The sequence below is a fragment of the Cyanistes caeruleus genome, chromosome 8 (genome assembly GCF_971803275.1).
Source record: "Cyanistes caeruleus chromosome 8, bCyaCae1.hap1.1, whole genome shotgun sequence".
Classification (NCBI taxonomy): domain Eukaryota; kingdom Metazoa; phylum Chordata; class Aves; order Passeriformes; family Paridae; genus Cyanistes; species Cyanistes caeruleus.
Window position 1 is genome coordinate 6,451,897 of NC_141708.1, and position 19,185 is coordinate 6,471,081.

Sequence of the window (19,185 nt, forward strand, 5' to 3'; positions counted from 1 at the left end):
ATTTCTAATATATAACCTAAGCTCACTTTCAGTTTGAAGCCATTCTCCCTTATGCTATCACTACATGCCCATGTAAATAGTCCCTCACCAACTCTCTCATAGCTCCTCTTTCAACTTTGATTTAAACTTGGGGACTTTGAGATGTAAAAATACCACCTATACTTGGATAAACATTAATTATATCATATATTACTAAGCAGAGGACAACACTATCTTGTCTGCCCAGAACTGCCTGCAGTAATTGCTGAGCCCATGACCTTCTGTAGCATATTTTGCTCACTGCTGGAATTTGCTCTCTGCAGCAGTTAAACACAGTGCATGATAATGGAATAGTCTGATACTGCATGCTCAGAACCCTTCTGAAGACAAGGTACTACCAAAATTAATGGGCTAATCATAAGTCCAGAGATAAATGTCTAAACCTTTGAAAGATAAAGCCCTTGGCCACTTGTTCTGTCTGTACATAAATTGCTGCTTTCTTGCCACCTCCTTGTCCTTGTTTGAAGATGTAAGAGAAGAGAGCTCTGCAGCCAGTGCTGTGATTTCTCTGGTCTTCTCCAGGCTGCTCCTTAACTCAAATTTCTCTATTCCTCCAGTCTAGTCTCAAATTTATTGGTTAGCCAGTAAAAGCTATTTCCATTGTTCTATTTAGAGACTACAGGACATATTCAACTACTCATTTGTGAGCCAGGTAAACTTAAAGAGCTTTAAATATGTCTATACCATCTCCAGTTATAGAAGCAAGGAACAAAGCCCTTTTGTAAAATGTTTGAAAACTCTTAACTTCAAAATCCTGGGGCATATAAAAAACGGTGATGCCTTATACATCTCCCCTTAACTCCTCCAGAGAGGGGAATGCACAGGTGATAATATTGTTATCAAACACTGAAAAGTTAATCTCTTCTTACAGAGGCAGATCTGTGCTTCATTAGGCAAGCTGATGAAATTATATCTGGCACATGCTCCATGACACAGTGCAGAAGAACAGACCAGGAGCAGCCCTGGAAGTGTCTTTGTTCTTTCAGAAAACAAAGGAAAGGAACCAGCTGATGCTCAGGTACAGGTGTCCTCCTATCTGCAGGACACTGATGCTGTTGCACAGTGCTATGCAGCTTTCAGAGGATTATTTCGATACTGCAAAGTTTTCCATCCCTAGGGATTCTCAGTAAAAACGTCCACAGGAAAAAAAAAATTAAAAATCCAAGGCTAAAAAACAAAGTTTGGAAATGACAAAGTCTTCTTGTGCTCCAGCCCCTGAATACATGATCACATATGTGTGTCAAACAGGGAGCAGGGTGGAGCTGGATGCTCCAAGTGGGTGAGTTATGGTGGAGCCTTGTCTGATTCACTCCCAAGGTTGGATGGTATGCACTCCACGAGACATGTGGCTGCACAGCAAACAATGAGCATAAAAATAAAACCTGAACAGCTGCCTCATTTGCTAAGCACGTCCATCTTGTACATTGAGCAAGCCTGGGTTCCTGTGTGGGGGGAAAAAACCCCATCTGATGGTATTAGCTATATATATACACACTGCATGTGGATACATCAATATCGGATGCTTTATAAGGCTGGGATATGTCCTGGACTCCAGACAGATATAAGAAGAAAAGACATCTTAGAGAATATTGCATTTTTGGCAACATGTGCTGGCTCAAAGGAATTGTAAAGGAAGTAAATTAAATACTACTAAGAATGTGCATATTTATAGCACTTTTCATACAAGGATCCCAAAACACATCTCAAAAAATAAAGCTTCACAACATTGCTGTGATCAAAATAACAAGCATCACTTTTTTCCTAATGTACCAAGTGAATCAAAAAGAAAAACTAATTTAACCAGACCATCAAGAGCAAGAAAGTCTGAATTTTAGGCTCAGATTTTAACTCTTAGCCAAACTGTCTTCTGTGAGAACATAGAGGGAAGCTATTGATTTTCATGCTTCCTTGCCCTTCTCCAACAATCCAGCACAGTGCTCAGGCATATGGTTAACTTAAGGCCATTGACTGCTGTTGGCTTTATGCTGAAAAAACCTTTTGGCATGAAGTACACACAGTTTTGAGAGAAAAAAAAAAAAAAAAAAGTGGGTTTATAAGAGCATTGGTCATTTTACCAACTGTGCCTAGAATTTCCTGGACGTTATAAATGTTCAGCTGAATCCCCAGTGTCGGATTGTATTAAAAGACTGTCCTCAGAAAGGAACGTTCCAAATTTCCATGAGCTTTGCCAGTTTCCAATGATTTGATGTTTATTTGAGCTATTGTACAAAGTTTTCTGTTGAGTCAGATCATTCAGGACTAGCTGCTGGGACCACAGAGTGTCAGCAGGACATAATTCATCTGTGGCTGATGGCAGCATGGTTTATTGGATAGGTAATGCTTCTTCAGGCAGAGATACCACCAGGAAACTTGGTGGGGTTTATTTCCTGTTAAAACAGAAATCAAGCATTCTGTTGCCCCTTTCTTTGCTTGATGGATCTCTTTAGAGGGTGGAGAAATGCCTGTAGCATCTTTCTGGGGTGAAAGAGCGAGGAAGAAGCAGTATCATGATTTTAAAGAATGTCCTCAGCATGCTGTATCATCAGTGCTGCCTCGAGTCTTTTGTTGGCTTTTTGTCTTATTTTATCTTTATGCTTCCTACGTATACACACACACAGCTGCTGAACCTCTGCCTTTTCAGTCTGTTCCAAAGGGAATTCCCTCAGACTGCATGAAGTACCAAGCTCTTTTTCCTCACAATAGAAGAAATACCTACCAAGATTATGCCTTGCTTTTGTGGTATGAACTACAGTTGAATAAAAATTCCCCAGCTGCACAGTAAGACCAAGTCTTTGAGCTCACATGTGCTTTCTGGGAAAACAGCTCACCCAGAAATGTAAAGCAAGAATTTTTTTTTCCTTTTTTTCTTTCCTTTTTTTTTTTTTTTTTTTTTTTTTTTTTGTGATCTGTTCTCAAAAGTAGCTGTGCATGGAGCTCTAATTAGCTTTTACCTCTGCAGATGGGACATCTTGGCTTCAAGATAGAGCCTGTGTTGACTTAATTACTTAGATCTTAAGCTATGCAAGGCTCTCGTTGCTTGTGTAGTACCTGGCAGTGCTGGAGCTGGACTGAAGTTCCTCAGCAAGACCTCAATGCAAATAATGAATGAAGCTACATAAGAGGACTTTGAGTAACTCGTTCTAAACCACGAGATGTTTGGACTGCAAATAAAGAAGGATATGTGGATGTAATCTGCTGTTGAGCTTTAGCACAATTCCTGTTAACTCTGAGCCTGACACAGCCAGAACAATAGCAGGCTATAGATTTTGTTTCCGTCCCTGACATTTACTGAGCACTGCAAGACTAAAACATTTTGAAGGTTATATCCAATGTCTTGCAGAACGAATGACAAATGTCAACCCTTACACTCTCGCAAGATCTGAGCAGGAATAAGACAACTCTATAGACTGAGGCAAGTTTATTATTACAAATACCTTATTAAATCTAAATGGTAATGGCATTCCAATTAGCTCATTGTTAGGAATCTTTCATGTTTGACTTTCATTTAGACTGATTACGGGAATAATGCAGACCCTGTATAAGTAATTGGCACAAAATAAAAGCATTTGAGCTGCAAAAACCCTCCTAGAGGCTGTGCTCTTTAAAAAAAAATAAATAAAAGCTTCCTATCTTTCCCAGCTCATGAGCTCTCTCTGTTCACCATAATAATGAGACAACCCATTGAGTCTCCTGTGGGCCTGGTGGTATCGGAGCTCCCTTTTTACCTACCCCTCTCTTCTCAGGAGCTGTAGGGGGGCTCCTTCTCTTTTACTCTCCACCATCCTATTCTCTGCTCCCTTCGTCACAAGCCTTGGCACTGTTTTATTGATCCTGCTCAACTGTGGATTCTTTCACACCCAGATCACAGGCTAGCCTCTGTCTCTCCCACACCCTCCTCCTCCTTCTCCTAACAGCCCTGCTGGTCTTTCCAGATGAGCAGCTGGGAACTTGCCTTTCTGTCCTGGCTCCCTGCTCCTTGCAGAGAAAAGGTGTTTCCTTTTGCAGCAGAGGCTCTGTGAGCCGGACAGAGGCTGTTGGTGACTCCTCACAGCAGTTTTCTGATTGCTTCCTTCAGAGGGCAGAACATGAGAACAGATTTTTCAATAGTTTTTGTGACATGAGATGGAGATTTTCCCTTCTGCTAGTGGAAGGAGGTCTGGAGAAAGAGCATCCACTGTGGAGTCCCTCTTGCCATGAAGAGGGCCAGAGCACAGCCCCTGTAGAGCTCAGCCAGGCTGGTGGGTCCTGGCTTCCCCCCATCAGTTAAGTTCCAGCAGGGCAAGGGTGCACCAAGCCTGGAGAACCTGGCTTACAATTTTGTGTAGGTTGAGGAGGAAGCATCTCACTCCAAGAGATGTTGGTTTCAGGGAAGGGCACCAAAAGCCACAGCCTGGAGCCCCAGTTTGTTAGGTTGAGAGAAGGAGCAGCACAAGATGCCTGGTGAAGCATCCATCCCTGCCAGACCTCTCTTCCTCCTCTGACTAATCTGGTGCCAGCCCTGGCGTGTTTCTGTGCACAGAAGCTGCAGTAAAATAATCCATGTAGGAAATATTTCCTCTCCTTGGTCTGGGTATGCACCTCAATTTCACCCTGCTCTGTGCCAGGGCCAGCACATCCCCAAACCTTCTGCCCCTTCCCACCGCAGTGTGGGTGAGAAGGGCACACAGCAGTGGGCTCTGGGGATCTGAGATGCACTCCAGCCACTTCCCCAGTGCTGGGATCAAGCTGGGAGCCGGGCTCTGGATTGCAGCTTCCTGGCAGTGCAGACACAGCATGTGTTATCCGTATGACGGCGCGCCAGGAAAGGTCTCTGGTGTGGGAAAGGCCAGCAGTTCCTACTTAGGAACTATTTGGCTTCTTCAGGGCTCTGGAGGGTGAGCTAGGAGTTACAAGTAAGCAGCAACAGCAGCAGGGTTTTGGGAAAAGCTGGGGAAGTCGTTGGGAACAGCAGGCAGCTGTAGAGGAGCAGGAAACTGAACGCTGGGACAAAGCAGCTGTGAGCTGGGCTGAGATGTGCCTGGCTGCTGTCAGAGGTGAACAGTGGGGCTCAGGGCACAGAGCTGCTGGACCCATTGGGTGATGGAGCAGGGCAGACAGGTCATGAAATCCCCATTCTTGGAGGTTCTCAAGACTGAGATGAAAAAACCAGGTCTGAATTCAGCGTTGACCCCACTCTGATGTGGAGCTTAGACTGCAGAGCTCCAGAGGTCCCTTTTGCCAGTAATTGCATGACTGAATATGGGTTGGGAAGGCCTGTTTTGTTCTGTCCCTTTGATGAAAGCATCTCTCATTTCTGACAGTGCTGATCAAGCACTATCTTCCATTTCTGGAACTGAGAAACCTGCCTGTGCAGGAGGGCTCTGTCACTGGGTGCTGGTGGTGCTCACTGCACAAGCAGCCTGCAAATCTGTAAATCAGCCTGGTAACTCTTTGCATTTGGTCTCCTGGAGTGTCTCTCTAGGGTTGGACCCTTTGCCTGCTGGTAATATATCTTCCTTCACTCCTCTTGCCTGTTACAGGCTGATTCTCCTGGTGAAATTAGGGAAGATTTACATGGATTTCCATAGGAGGGTTAGGAATTTCAAGTTTCTCTAGGCAGTGATGCTTAGTGGACATTTCATATTGTCTGGATCACAATCTGGTACAAAACCCAGTAGTGTTCTACAACATTTGAGCTACTGTGTGACAATCTTGTTAGGAATTAGTCACTTCAAAGGAAAAAAAGCAGCAAATAATGAAGCAACTGTCTCCAAAAGCTGTGACAAGTGAAATGATGACAAGTAATGGGCACATACCTAAATAAAGTGTATAGTTAAGCATGTGCTTAATTACTTTGCTGGACTGATTGTGGGTACTTTCTCAAACTGAAAATTAAAAGTTCTTCATAGCTGAAGCATATAAACAGACCTGTGCAAGAGATCCTGCATTTTGTGAATAAGAAATACACCCATGGATGGCTACATTTAAATTAACTCTGATTTTTATGGGACTCTTTGAACCAGAAACCACGACAGAACTTTTAATACTAAGCTGGCAGTAATTTAGGCATTGCTGTATTGTCAGGCCTATTTATCCTGCCTTTGTGTTTGTAACTGAGCTATATTTACTTGTCACATTAAAATAACCAAGAGTTCACTTTTGTGTGTTTGAGCCATTCCATGAGGTACACACAGATCAGAGCCTTGTTATCTGTCTGCAGCAATAAAGATGAAAAATCTGCTGACATCCCCAACAAGCTGTAAACCAGGTTGTTTAACAAAGTTTGTTTTGATGCTCAGAATCACCATGTTGTCACTGTTAATTAACTTTAAATTCAGGTGAAACCTTGGATGTTTCTACAGTGAACTGCAACAATGGACCTGGAGCTGGTAACTGGCTTAATAGCTACAAAATTCTTCTGAATAACCCTACTTACACTTCTGTCTATAAGGTTAACCAGAAAGGAAATTATGCAGAGTAAATTTTCTCTGTTTAAAACCCATAAGCCTTACAAATTATATTTACATTTAATTAAAAAGTAGACACATTAGCCATTTTTTTCCTGTGTTTTTATTTTTTTTTTTCCTTTCAGATTCTGCAGTGGTTGAGAATTTCTCTGCAAGATATTTAATGATAATCTTTTTAGAAATAATAAGATAGTTAGACAGGGTTGCCTTTAACCCCAAGTCTTGATTTCTAAGTTTAATCAGTTTCCAAACATATTATTAAGAATTGTGAACATACAGATATACACACAAAAAAAACCAAAAACAAAAAACACCAAAACAAACAAACAAAGGAAAACAAAGAAAAATGGAGAGAGAAGAAATAATTGAGATGCATTAATAATACTCAGGAGTGATATTATTCCATTCTACAGAGCTGGATGAATTGCCTGTGTAGCCCTTGAAATTATCCTGCTAATCTCTTGCACAATTCAATCACCTCCTTATCTCAGCTGTATATCCATACTACACTCTTTATCACAGATTATATTCTCTGTCTACATCCTAAAATTTACATCCAGAGTGATTAGTGACTTAGATATCTGGATTTTAACATGAGGTTACTCAGAATGAGCCTAATTTGGGTTGTGATTTTTTTGTTTGTTCCATGTCTTCTGCTAAGAAGAATATTTAATTTGAAAAAAAAAAAACAAACAAACCAAACCAAAACAGTTGGAGGCTTCTGAATGTTAGTTCCTAAAGCTTACAAGAATTTCAGGCACTGATCAGGTGTCCAGACAGCTCTGTCCTGTGCATACACCAGTTTGGACCCATGGTCTCTGAGGGAGCTGCAGGAAAGGACACATAAAACAAATTCCTGGGAGATCTTTTAGATTAGGAACAAAACCTTGTTCACAGGTGACAGCAGCCCACCAGGACACTGCTGCCCCAAAACTCTGTGTTGCTAAATTAGCACCATCTGAGCCAAATTAGGGCTTTTTGGGATCAAAGTAATAAAGAGGAGAGTAGTGAATGTATTGCTCATAACAAGCGAGTTCAAATGAGAAAGATGAGATAATCAGGCCAGAGGGAGGTGAAAGAGGGAATTCTGATGATTATAGTTATTTGGAAATCCAGTGGAGGGAGGATCCCTATGGTTGAAAAACATTTCCACACCTAGAATGTGTGGAGGACGAGGTTTTGGTTGTGACTACTTCTTTGATGTCTTTTCTTTCCCCTGCCTTTATCTAAGCTTCACTTGAGCCTCCACCAGCAGCTTGCTCCCAGGTGAGGTTAATTCCTAGATGCTGCAAGGAGCTAGCAGCTGACTTCTTAAACCACTGTTTAATTAGCAGTGATATTACATTTTCAGAATGGAGGCACGTACACAAAGGGCTGGAGTTATAAATTACACTAACAGAGGATAATCTACAGAGAGACAAGAAGAAGATGTATTAATGCAGTGCCCAGACATGCCCATGCATTGTGCTTAAAGCTGCCCCAGTGATGAGTGTGTATGTGGGATATCTGACTAAAGGCTCACAAAACAAAATAAAGCAAATAGAGGGAGGAAAAGAGGAAGGAAAAAATAAGACTTAATTCCCCAAGCCATTACATCACCTGCAAATTCAGACATCATTTCACTGAAGGTGTAGCTGCACTGTGCAAAAGTTAGACAGGAGATTTCCCTAAGTGCAGTGTGAAATAAAGAAATACACAGCGTGGTTATCTCAAGGAGGAGCCTGTACTGCCACATGAACATACTTCACAATATGTCATTCCCAAATCAAAGTAATTTACCATAAAGTCGAATTAATTTTATTCTTTTTTTTCCTGTAGTTCCAGAGCCACTTTGGAAAAGCCTAATTAGCTGATGACTATGAAATATATTGTTTCCTCCTGCACCTACGGAACCCCTTTTTAAATATCAGATATTTTTAAATATCTCTGTGATTAGAGAAACACATCAAGCAATAATCTCACCTCCCTATCCCCCAGCTTCCACTTGACAAAACCAGGACAGCTCAGAGTAAAAAGCCACTTGGAGAAACAAACCAAACCTGAGCAGTTTGTGTATGAAAAGCAAAACTGAATGGTTTGAGCAGCTCCAGACCTGACATTGCAGCTCCTCCATGGCAAAAGGAAAGAAAGGGCATGATGGGATCATCAAATCCTTCTTTGTAGAAGTCACAGCCAGGCCAGAGATTTGTGAAAATTTCATCACTAAGTGAAACAACAATATTTGGATAAGTTATGATGGCTCTAGCTGTTGGTAAGCTAGGCACAAATTAAAATACTATTAATGAGGAAAACCAACATATTTGATGAGCAGTATTTTAACAAAATGGATCATCAACAGCGAAATATCCTGATGAGTATTTCACAGTTTGTTTTTTTCCTTTTCTCAGGAGAGCAAGCATGGCATTATTGTGTTTTAGAAACCACAGAATCACAGGATCATTCAGGTTGGAAAAGACCTCCAAGATCATCAAGTCCAATCCATGATCCAACACCACCTTGTCAACCAGACCACGGTGCTGAGTGCCACAGCCAGTCTTTTCTTAAACATCTCCAGGGATGGGGACTCCTCCAGCCCATTCCAATGTCTAACGACCCTTTCTGAGAAGGAATTATTTCTAATGTCCAACCCAAACTTCTCCTGGCACAGCTTAAGTGCCTGTCCTGTCTCTGGCTGTCTGGGAGGAGAGGCCAACCCCCACCTGGCACCAACCCCCTCCTGTCAGGTTTCTCAAATGCCCTGAAAAAACTCACATATTTTCTTTTTTTCTCATTTACAACTTGGAGGTCCATCCATGTATTCTACAGCAAGTCATGAAAGCAGCACTACCCTTATAATCTTTCCCCCAGGAAAGGGGGGTTTTGTCCAAAATGGAGAAAGAGCAGTGAGCAACCTGAGCACCTTCAGGGATCCAACCCTGCTGACTCCCAAAGTGTTTAGCAGAGGAGCAGGTGGCAAATGATGGGTGTGCAAGATGGAAAACTTCCTGTGGGACTGTCTCAGGGCTGATGTTAGTGCTGACAAAACATGCAGTTGGATGAGTCAGGGGTTGTAAGGAAGATCCAGGTGCTCAGAGGTACATAACTGAGCTGGGCCCTCATCCTTGGAGCAGCACAGGTGTAAAGTGCCCAATCTTTGCAGAGGGCTTAAGCAGTCCAAAATAACTTAGCCTGGTCAAAGAGAAAACACCAGCTTCATCCATGTGCAAACTTTGTAGCAGAAAAGATGTCATTTGGCACTCCAGAGTTGAGGCAGACCCCTCTTGACAAGACAGACCCCAAAGAATTTGCCATCACTTATAAAAATTAATGTATTATTTATATAGATTATTATAATTATAATAATTATTTATTATAATTACTATTCAATATTACTCTCTGAATCACAAGCAGGGGAGTTGAGGTTGTGGGCAACCTGCAGGCCAATTAAATTTAAAGAGGAGCAAGCTTCCAGACTTCTAGAGCTATTTCTCTTTGCACAATGTTCCTGTCTGGCTGAGTGATACGTGGAGCTAGGGTGACAGCCTGTGGCAAAACAGAAGAATTTCAATATCTTAATCCTTTTGATTTCCACTTGCTTTTGATCTTTTCTCCACTTCCTGCTTGTCAGTCCAGACAAAGGTGGTCACCTCGTGGTTGCCACCATTACCTCCGGTTTGAAGAATAGGAAATTTCCGTCCTCTCTCCATCTACATCCTCCATACTCTTCTTTATTGGTGTTTTTGGGTGCTGCATACACTAAAAACCCATTTGACAAAATGGTGCTGCTCCTGGCTGCACAACCTGAAGGAAATAATGTTATATGGGTCTTTGTAAGGATCATACCAGGGGATGGCTAGGTGGTTCCTTTGGGCTCCAAAAGAGAGGAGCAATGGAGCAGCCTCAATCTCACTTCTGCTTTTTTTCATGTTTTGCTTCTCATCTATTCCTTCACCAATGATATGGAGCTTAATTAAACCCATCTCGTGTTGAAATCTTCTATTTGCCAGGGCAAAAAACATCAAACAGGGAGGCAGGAGCTTCTGCACCTCTAATAACACTTTAGGCAATTTTCATTTGAAAAATATTTTTTTTCAGTCAGAGTTTTCTTCTAGAATCTGGGAGAGAACAGCCTGGGTTGGAAGTAACCTTAAAGATTACTTGGTTCCAACCCCCATCCCATGGACAGGGACATCTTTCACTAGATCTGGTTGCTCAGAGCTCCATCCAGCCTGACTTTGAACACTTCCAGGGATGGGGCAAATGCTTCCAGGGATGGGGCAAATCTGCTGCTGCTTCTTTCAGATTTTTTTTTTTTTTTTAAAAAAAAAGTATATTCTCTTTATACTCTGCCCAAATTAATAAAATAAATTTTCTTTAAAGCGACGCTAAATGAGTCACAGATGGTGTTGCCCTTTTGCAGGTTGCAGAAATCACCCATTACAGTTCTTTTAATTTATCAGTGAGGGAAAATAAGACGGCCTCTTGCTCCCTTGGCAGTAATAATCAGAAACAGTCTATTTGGAGCTTAATTTATCCCAAATACGTATTGATAGTTGTAATGAAGAATATGTGACCTCTTTGGGAGTCACCAGTGGATGGAAGGTGGATAGCTTTTATAAAACCACCTTTAATAAAGAAGAGTGTTATATTGCATTTGTTTGGTGGGGTATTTAAGCATATGGTTTCCATATCAGGAGCGAAGATGGCAAACACATGCTCCACCTTCCGAAAAAACCTTTCTTACGCTCATCACTGCTCGCAAAAAGAAGGCTGGGAGGGTTTGTTCTGTTTTACTTACCTTATTTTTATTTTACAACTGTGATTATGCGGGAGAGCTGAAGTAATTTCACAGGGAATGTTAAACTTGTGTCTCGTTCGGAGAGGGGTGATGGAATCTGCCCATCAGCTGGGCCCGCTCAGTGCCCGCTCCCTGCGGGGAGGATCAGGCCAGCAACTGAGCACTGAAATCATCATCTGAGCACTGAAATCAACAACTGAGCACTGAAATCATCAACTGAGCACTGAAATCATCAACTGAGCACTGAAATCATCAACTGAGCACTGAAATCAACAACTGAGCACTGAAATCATCAACTGAGCACTGAAATCAACAACTGAGCACTGAAATCATCAACTGAGCACTGAAATCATCAACTGAGCACTGAAATCATCAACTGAGCACTGAAATCAACAACTGAGCACTGAAATCATCAACTGAGCACTGAAATCAACAACTGAGCACTGAAATCAACAACTGAGCACTGAAATCAACAACTGAGCACTGAAATCAACAACTGAGCACTGAAATCAACAACTGAGCACTGAAATCAACAACTGAGCACTGAAATCAACAACTGAGCACTGAAATCAACAACTGAGCACTGAAATCAACAACTGAGCACTGAAATCAACAACTGAGCACTGAAATCATCAACTGAGCACTGAAATCAACAACTGAGGATTGAAATCAACAACTGAGGATTGAAATCAACTATTGAGGACAGAAATCAACGACTGAGGATTGAAATCAACAACTGAGGACTGAAATCAACAACTGAGGATTGAAATCAACAACTGAGCACTGAAATCAACTATCGAGGACAGAAATCAACCATTGAGGACTGAAATCAACTATTGAGGATTGAAATCAACCATTGAGGACTGAAATCAACAATTGAGGACTGAAATCAACCATTGAGGACAGAAATCATCCATCGAGGACAGAAACCGGCGCAGAGGAGCGGACCCGGGCCGGGGCTCTGCGCATCCCCTGTCTGTGCCAGCCGGCACCGGGACAGCATCCCCGGCCGTGCCGGGGCTCGGTGCGGGTCCCGGGGCTGCTCGGTGATAAATCTCTCGGTCCCCTCGCTTTTTCGTCACTCTCCTAATCCCGTGCCCCCCTTTCATGTGCGGTAATTGCGAGCAGCTGCTGCCGCGGCCCGGAGCGCGCAGAGACAGAACAATGGCAACAGCTGTTTCATTTCGCCTCGGGCCAGCGCTTCCTGCTCAGCCTGCATCTGCCCTTCTGGCTCCAATTTATGCTCCTGGGTTGTTGCCGTGTTGTTTTTTGGGGTTTTTCCCCCCTGTGACCCCGCTATCCGTTGAGGAGGGATTTGGAGGAGGATGCGCTCCGGTGTCGCTCTGGCAGCCGGACCCTCTGCTCTTCGCCAGGGGAGACAGGGATGCCGTGTCTCTTCAGATGAAAACAATAGCTAATGTTATAGGGGAAAAAGAAAAAAACAACCCAAAATATCCTGAAGTAATACAAATGGGCAGTAAGGCTGGGCTGAGGGGCGAGGTGGGCGGCTCCAGGAACACACATTCCCTGTGGGAAGTGGGGTGGCCAAGGTGCACCTGGGGCTGCCTGGACATAGAATCACAGGAACACAGAATGATTTGGGTGGAAGAGACCTTAAAAATCCCGTGGTTCCAACCCCCTGCCATGGGCAGGAACATTTTCCAATGGATCAGGTCGCTCCAAGCCCTGTCCAGCCTGGCCTGGAACACCTCCAGGGATGGGGTGTCAGCTTCTCTGGGTATCCTGTGCCTCACCATCCTCACAGTAAAGAATTTCTTCCTAGTATCTAATCTAAATCTACCCTCCTTCAGCATCAAGCCATTCTCCCTTGTCCCATCACTGCATGTCCCTGTGAAGAGTCCCTCCCCAGCTTTCCCAGAGCTGCTTTAGGACCCACAGAGTCTGTGCAGTCCCCAGACCCCACACTGGGGGTGGCCTTTAGGGTCCCTTTAAGCCCCTTCCCAGTCTCCTAATCCTTTGATTTCCTCGTCCCCACACAATCATTGCCCAGGCAAGGGGAAGCAAATGGTCCCAGCACCTCTAGGCAGAAGAGAGGAGATTTAGGCTGGAACACACAAGTGTTCAGGACCAGGACTGGTCCTTGTTAAACTGTGGGCTTATTTAAAGGTCTGGAGTGGCTCAGGATGTTTCTTTTGAGTTTCTTTTTGAGTCAGATGCACACTCAGGATCTGCAGGATCAGCTTTTTGTGCTTCACCTTTTAACATGAATCCTTCCTTCCCTCCCTTCTGTTTTTTTTTCCCCCCTGAGAAAGTGCCTGCATTCTTTCCTGAGTTAATAGTATCTTTCTGGGTTGGATAAGGCATAGATAATGATATATCTCATTAGAGGGGGAGAGAGATTTAATGTGAACTTCAAGCTGCCTTCTCCATTTTACAGAAAATAAATCCCTTATCAGCACAGTGTATATTTTGTATAATTGCTCTTTGACATTCCCTCTTTGCTTGCTAATTAAAATGAAAGAAAACAGTGGTGAAATGTGCCAGTGTGTTTTTCTAGGACAAGAAAAACTAAACACCTCTTTTGTTTATAAATACAGGGTATTTCAAGAGCCCAGAGAATCAGTTGTTTTCACAGGCACGCTGCTGAAATTTATTATTATTTTCCTTTGGAGCCTGGCATTGAGCACACCTGCAGCTTTGCAGTGGTGTGAATGGCCACAGCTCGGTGGAGGTCACCAGTCACACCAAGGTGACAGCCTTGTGACAGGTGAAGCTGTGTGTCTGCTGGGAAGCTCCTGCTGCACTCTATGAGAACGTCAGGTCAATGTAATTTAGAGTAAAATACTCAGTTCTGTTTAGTGAAATGTTTTGTTTTTCTTTCAAGAATGAAAATTATAGCAAGAAAACGTAAGCAAAGTGTAAACAGTAGCATAGATCTGTAGTTACTGCTGATTATTTCTAGTGTTCTGGAGACTGTATCATGATTTTTTTTCCAGTATTGCTCATTCAGAAAAGGTTTGTTTCCTCCTCCCATCTGCTTTGTGCATTTATTAGGTATTTTTCCCCTATGAGCATGTTCTTGTCAGGGGAGATGCTGCTGGGGCATCACTTCTCTCAATGGGATCTTCTGCATCACAAGGCTGACACTTGACATTTTTTTCAGACTTGTGAGAATTCCTTTAAAAGCCTTCCATCACTCATGAAATAGATGAAAATATCCTGGTTCAGCTAAGGAAAATGAATTGCAATATGCATTTCATGTGGCCCTGACATGAGAGCTACCCAAGGTGTTAGTTCATGTCCACGTCCTGGTGTTCCCAGCGCACAGAGCAGAGCTGTGCAGCACAGGGCTGTCCCTCTGTCCTGCTGATGTCCATCTGTCCAGCACACCCAGCACCCCCTGGGCCATGCCAGCCCCAGCACTGAGCCACCAGGCCACGCTGCCTTGTTCCATCACACCTTTGTTGTGGTGACATCAGATCGCATCACAGCCCCCTGGAAAAGACCCAGAAGGGCACTCCAAGCTGCTGATCACACAGGGGAGCCAGGGTAACTAGCTGCTGACAGATTTATAGGTTTTAGTCCAATTAAAATGCTGTTTATTGCCTTTAGAAGGGGCCTGTTTGTTTCTAATTTTAGAAGTCAGTTTGGGAAGTGACCACCTTGGCAGCGAGTTGTGATTATGGGACCTGAAATTTTCCAATAGCACTACTGCTGTTATTCACTAATGAGAATCATTAATAACTATTTGGCCTCGGACATCATTCTTACATGGCAGGGCAGGAATTCAGGACCCAGAGAACAACAACAAAATTCATTTTTCTGTGACATAGCTCAGCTTTGCTCCGTTCATCACAAATTACGTCTGGTTTGACCAGGACTGGATTTGTCTCCAGTTTTCCAGACACAGCCTCTTGCTTTCCACCCTTCCTCCCACTCTCCTCAGCCTCATGATCAGCATGGCAGCATCTCCAAAGGTGATGTGCCAGGACAGGAGCATCCAGCCCTGGTTTGGGACATGCAGTTGGTGTTTGAACCTGTTGCTTCTTTTCCTTGCACACCTTCTCTTCTGATTGCTCAAATTTATCCATTTCATTTATTCATTTTAAAGAGGGGAAGAAGTTTCAAGCTAAAGAAATTGATGTAAATGATCATGTCTATCTCTGGCTAGCAGTAATGGCAACTTTGGATAAATAAGAAGTGCAGAAACAAATCTTGTTTGAGAATGAAACTAGAGCTGGAATTGGGATGTATTAGTTCTGTTCACAAGTTGGTGCAGTTTTGATGTGTGATTGCGGAAAAGCCACTTGGATGTCAGCTTTCCTACTATCTAGAAAACCTGGAAAGAGAAATTGTTATAAAGCTCAGCTATTTATTTGTGAAATACTTTCAGAGCCTTTGGTGAAAGGTACTGAATAGCTGCACGCTTCCCTGTGGTTTATTAAATACACATTGATCACAATTCACCGAAGGCAATGACATGTTTCCAACAGGAGGAGACCCAACCCAAACACAGGATCCTCACGTTTCCAGACCTTGGAGAGGTCCACATGCTGAACTCAGACCCGAAGCTGGCGCTGGTGCAGAAAGCAGAATGAAAACCACAAGTCTCCATGCAAGCCTTGAAGTCTCAAGGAGAAGACAGGGGCTTAACCCCACCTCCTGCCTGGGGGTTCTTAATCTCCTCTAGGAATGTGACATTCCAGAAAAGCTCTTCTTGGGGTGATAAAGGGTTCATTGCCAGAACCCAGGGAGATGTACCTTTCCATCTTCCCTGAATCATCTGTGATAATACTTTAGCTGGGTTCTGAAAGCATAGGGGTAAAAAAAAAGATGAAAGGGAACTTGAATCAACACTATCTCCTGTGATAGCCAGGGCTTTAAAAATGCCTAAAATCTCTGATTGCACACTGTTTGGGCCATATGCCATCCTTTTATTACTTATCCATGTATTGGAGAGGTCACTGATGTTCTGTTGAAAATATATTCTACTTTTGGCCAAGTCCAGGGGTATTTTTAGAAGAAAAATAAATGGCTGAAATTATTAAATTTTTTTTCCTCAAATGATCCCTTCCTCCCCTGAGCAGAGGAAAACAGATATTTTACAAAAAATTTTGGAGCTAACTAGAATATAAATATCTGCTGAAATATATTTCAAGTCAACTTTTGGCCTATGGCTATTCTTTTTGTCTAACATACAGTAACTCCTTAGGAACCTCTCTTCTGTAAACAGAATTATTACTAAAAATATAGAAGAGAGTGAGAATGCCAGAAGGGGGAAATGGAAATTCACCATTTTCTTTTATCCTAGCCAGATCACTTCATTGGGCTAATAGCCAGGAAGGCTCAAATATGAATGGATCCTGCACAGACCACACCAGATGGAAAAGATCTGAGTTGGGCAAAAAGCTCTTTGTTGGAAGTTGTATTTTTGTGTGAAATAATTTCAGAAAGGTAGAGCATTAGGCAAAGGAGCACCTCCATGCTTTGGACATGTTTTTGAGCTGATTCAAAGAAAAAGCTGTGAATTCTTGCTTGTGTTGTCATGGATGTATATTCCTTCTATCCCCCTGAAAAACTTCCTTCTCCAGTGAGGCTGGGTCTGTGCTATCAAGGGAAGTGCCTTGCTGCACAGAGGAGTCTGCCCCTGCCCTCCCTGCAGGCTGTGGGCTGATTTTAGACCAGCTCTGTAGGGACCTGGCACCTTTCTCACATTTAGATCAGCAGGAGCAAGGGGGAGGCAGCAGTGATGGAGAAACGGCGTGAATCTCTTACTTTCAAGTACATCTAATCTTCCTCTGATGAGTTATTGCTTTTTACAGCCCTGGAAAAAAGAAATAATTAGATGATCCATGACATCAGTTTTCTTTGGGATTTCAGTGCAAGAGCACTTTAGACTTTTAACCGGAGTTCAATGGAAAAAAAAATGTTCCTATGCATCAGGAGGAATAACTCTTGGGCAAGTGAATAGATTCACTACTTTGCACTATTTGCTGTCCTGTTCTGTTGTGCTGTCACTCAGAGCCCTCTCGAGAGCAGGGGAAGTCAACACCAAGAGGCAAAGCAGCAGCACCCATTTTCCAGGGGCAGAGGAAAGAGCTGTTCCTGCAGCAGCAATTCACAGTCCCAACAGGAATACAGCACTCAGCTCTGCTAGGTGATGGAGCACATTTTCAGAACATCTCATGCCAGTGGTGTTTTGGGGAGAAGCCATTATCTGGGCATGGCATTCATGCAAAAAAGCCTGTGCCATGCTCATGGAGAAACAGAATGAATTCTATTTCCCACACAACCCTGACATGGGCTAAGGTCCCAGACTGAATCCCTTTGTAAAACCCAGTGGAGAAAAGTGATCCCAGAGGCTGCTAACACACTAAGTGTCTGCAGTAAAGACCTTTCAAGTAAAATCCAGGCTCCTTTTCCTGCTTAAAAACTGTGTAACTGAAAATACAAAAGAGTTACAACTTACAGAAGTCACTTAAATCTGTGGCTGATACTTCTGAGCCTTGCTGGGCATCTCTTAATATGACACAAATCCTGCTGACAGGTATCGGTGGGCACAGAGCTGTCCCTGTCTGAACCAAATCTGGATTAGATACTAGTTCTTGTGTTAAATACCTAGGATCACTGCTTATCCAAGTCTCTCCACAGCCCTCAGAAGCAAAAAAGCAAGCCTATTTCTGTCTCTCTTTTATCAAAGGGGCTACCTGGACAGACAGCCAGTGCTTTCCTTGGAGCTGAAACCCAGAGGCAGCTGGACATGGCCAGAGCAGCCCTGCACCCTTGTCATGCAGGCAGGGGTCTGGATGTGTGCACTGGGCTTCACTGGGGTGCTGCAAGGATGTTCAAAGAGCAGAGGTGGCACTGAGGGTGCCCAGACCTTGTACAGGTGTGCCAGGACCCAGTTTGCCCCTGGCCAGGAGAGAGCTGCTGTGGGAGGCTGGGCTTCAGGAGAGGGAAGAACCCCTCGTGGGGTGATCAAGCAGCCACCCCTGCACTGGAAATGAAGTTTACAAACTCTTGAGCTCTTATGTCAAATGAAATTCTTGACTCAGCTGGGCTTTCCTGGCTGACCAAGGTGCCTGCTCTGATCTGTGTAAAATACCAAGTACAAAACAATGTTAATATGTAAAAAGGTTCAGCTTATATTCATGCTGTGTTGTCCGGTGAGCTGGAAATGTGGGAAGGTTTCCAAGTGAGGTAGAAACTGAGATCCTTTTACACATGGAAGGAACTCTTCTTTTGAGGGAAAGATCAAGATCTGACCAAATTGGAGGTGCACTGTCTTTAGACAGATTCAGCAGAAATTAATGAAAGCTGGCTTAAAAGTCTCAAAAATACAATGTGATTCTATGCCTTGCCTTTTTATCCAGCTGCTGTTCACCTTCTGAAGCATCTTTCACTGCCCCCCTTTCTTCTGTAAGAGAGAAATGTTGCTCCATGTACCATGGTCTGTTGGATGTCTCAAGCACTGCTGACTGTAATGAAAGCCTTATTATTTTTCTGCCTTTTTTTTTTTCTTTTGCTTTTGTTTTAATATTAAATGCCAGGGAGATTGGTAAAGATTTCAGAAAAACAAATTGACATTTGGCCTAATAAAACTTTGTACACAGTTTTTCCTTTCTGCTTTGACTTGGCAGAAGAGTGCATGAAAGCTCAGAGAAGAAATATTCCATTTTTCCTGGAGGGAGGCAAGAATGCATTAACATACAGTGCTGGAGCACAATATCCTGATATGCCCTTAAAAACTGACACAAAAATGTGAGATCTGTACATTAAAATGAAATTCAGAAATCACAAATGTTGTGGTGGTAGCAGCTCTTGTAAGCAAGATTTATTGTTGTCAGCTCTTGCAGTTTTTTCATGTCATATACAACAGTTCTCTTTAAAGCTCCATCTGAGGGAAGCATGAAATCAAGAGAAAGTGTTAGATTTTTGTAATTAAAGGAGGTATTTTTTTTG

General features: G+C 43.0%; 2 long non-coding RNA genes across 4 annotated transcripts in view; one reads left to right on the forward strand and one right to left on the reverse strand.

The window, feature by feature from the left end:
• LOC111931349 (uncharacterized) overlaps positions 1-19,185 on the forward strand; it is a 72,230-nt gene that overhangs the window by 16,075 nt on the left and 36,970 nt on the right. The gene's annotated exons all lie outside the window — the stretch shown is intronic.
• LOC147651850 (uncharacterized) lies at positions 8,281-12,342 on the reverse strand. The gene is made up of 3 exons (XR_015290313.1): positions 11,263-12,342; positions 10,132-10,265; positions 8,281-9,653 (listed from the first exon to the last, which is right to left on the reverse strand). It is a non-coding gene; the product is annotated as an uncharacterized LOC147651850 (long non-coding RNA).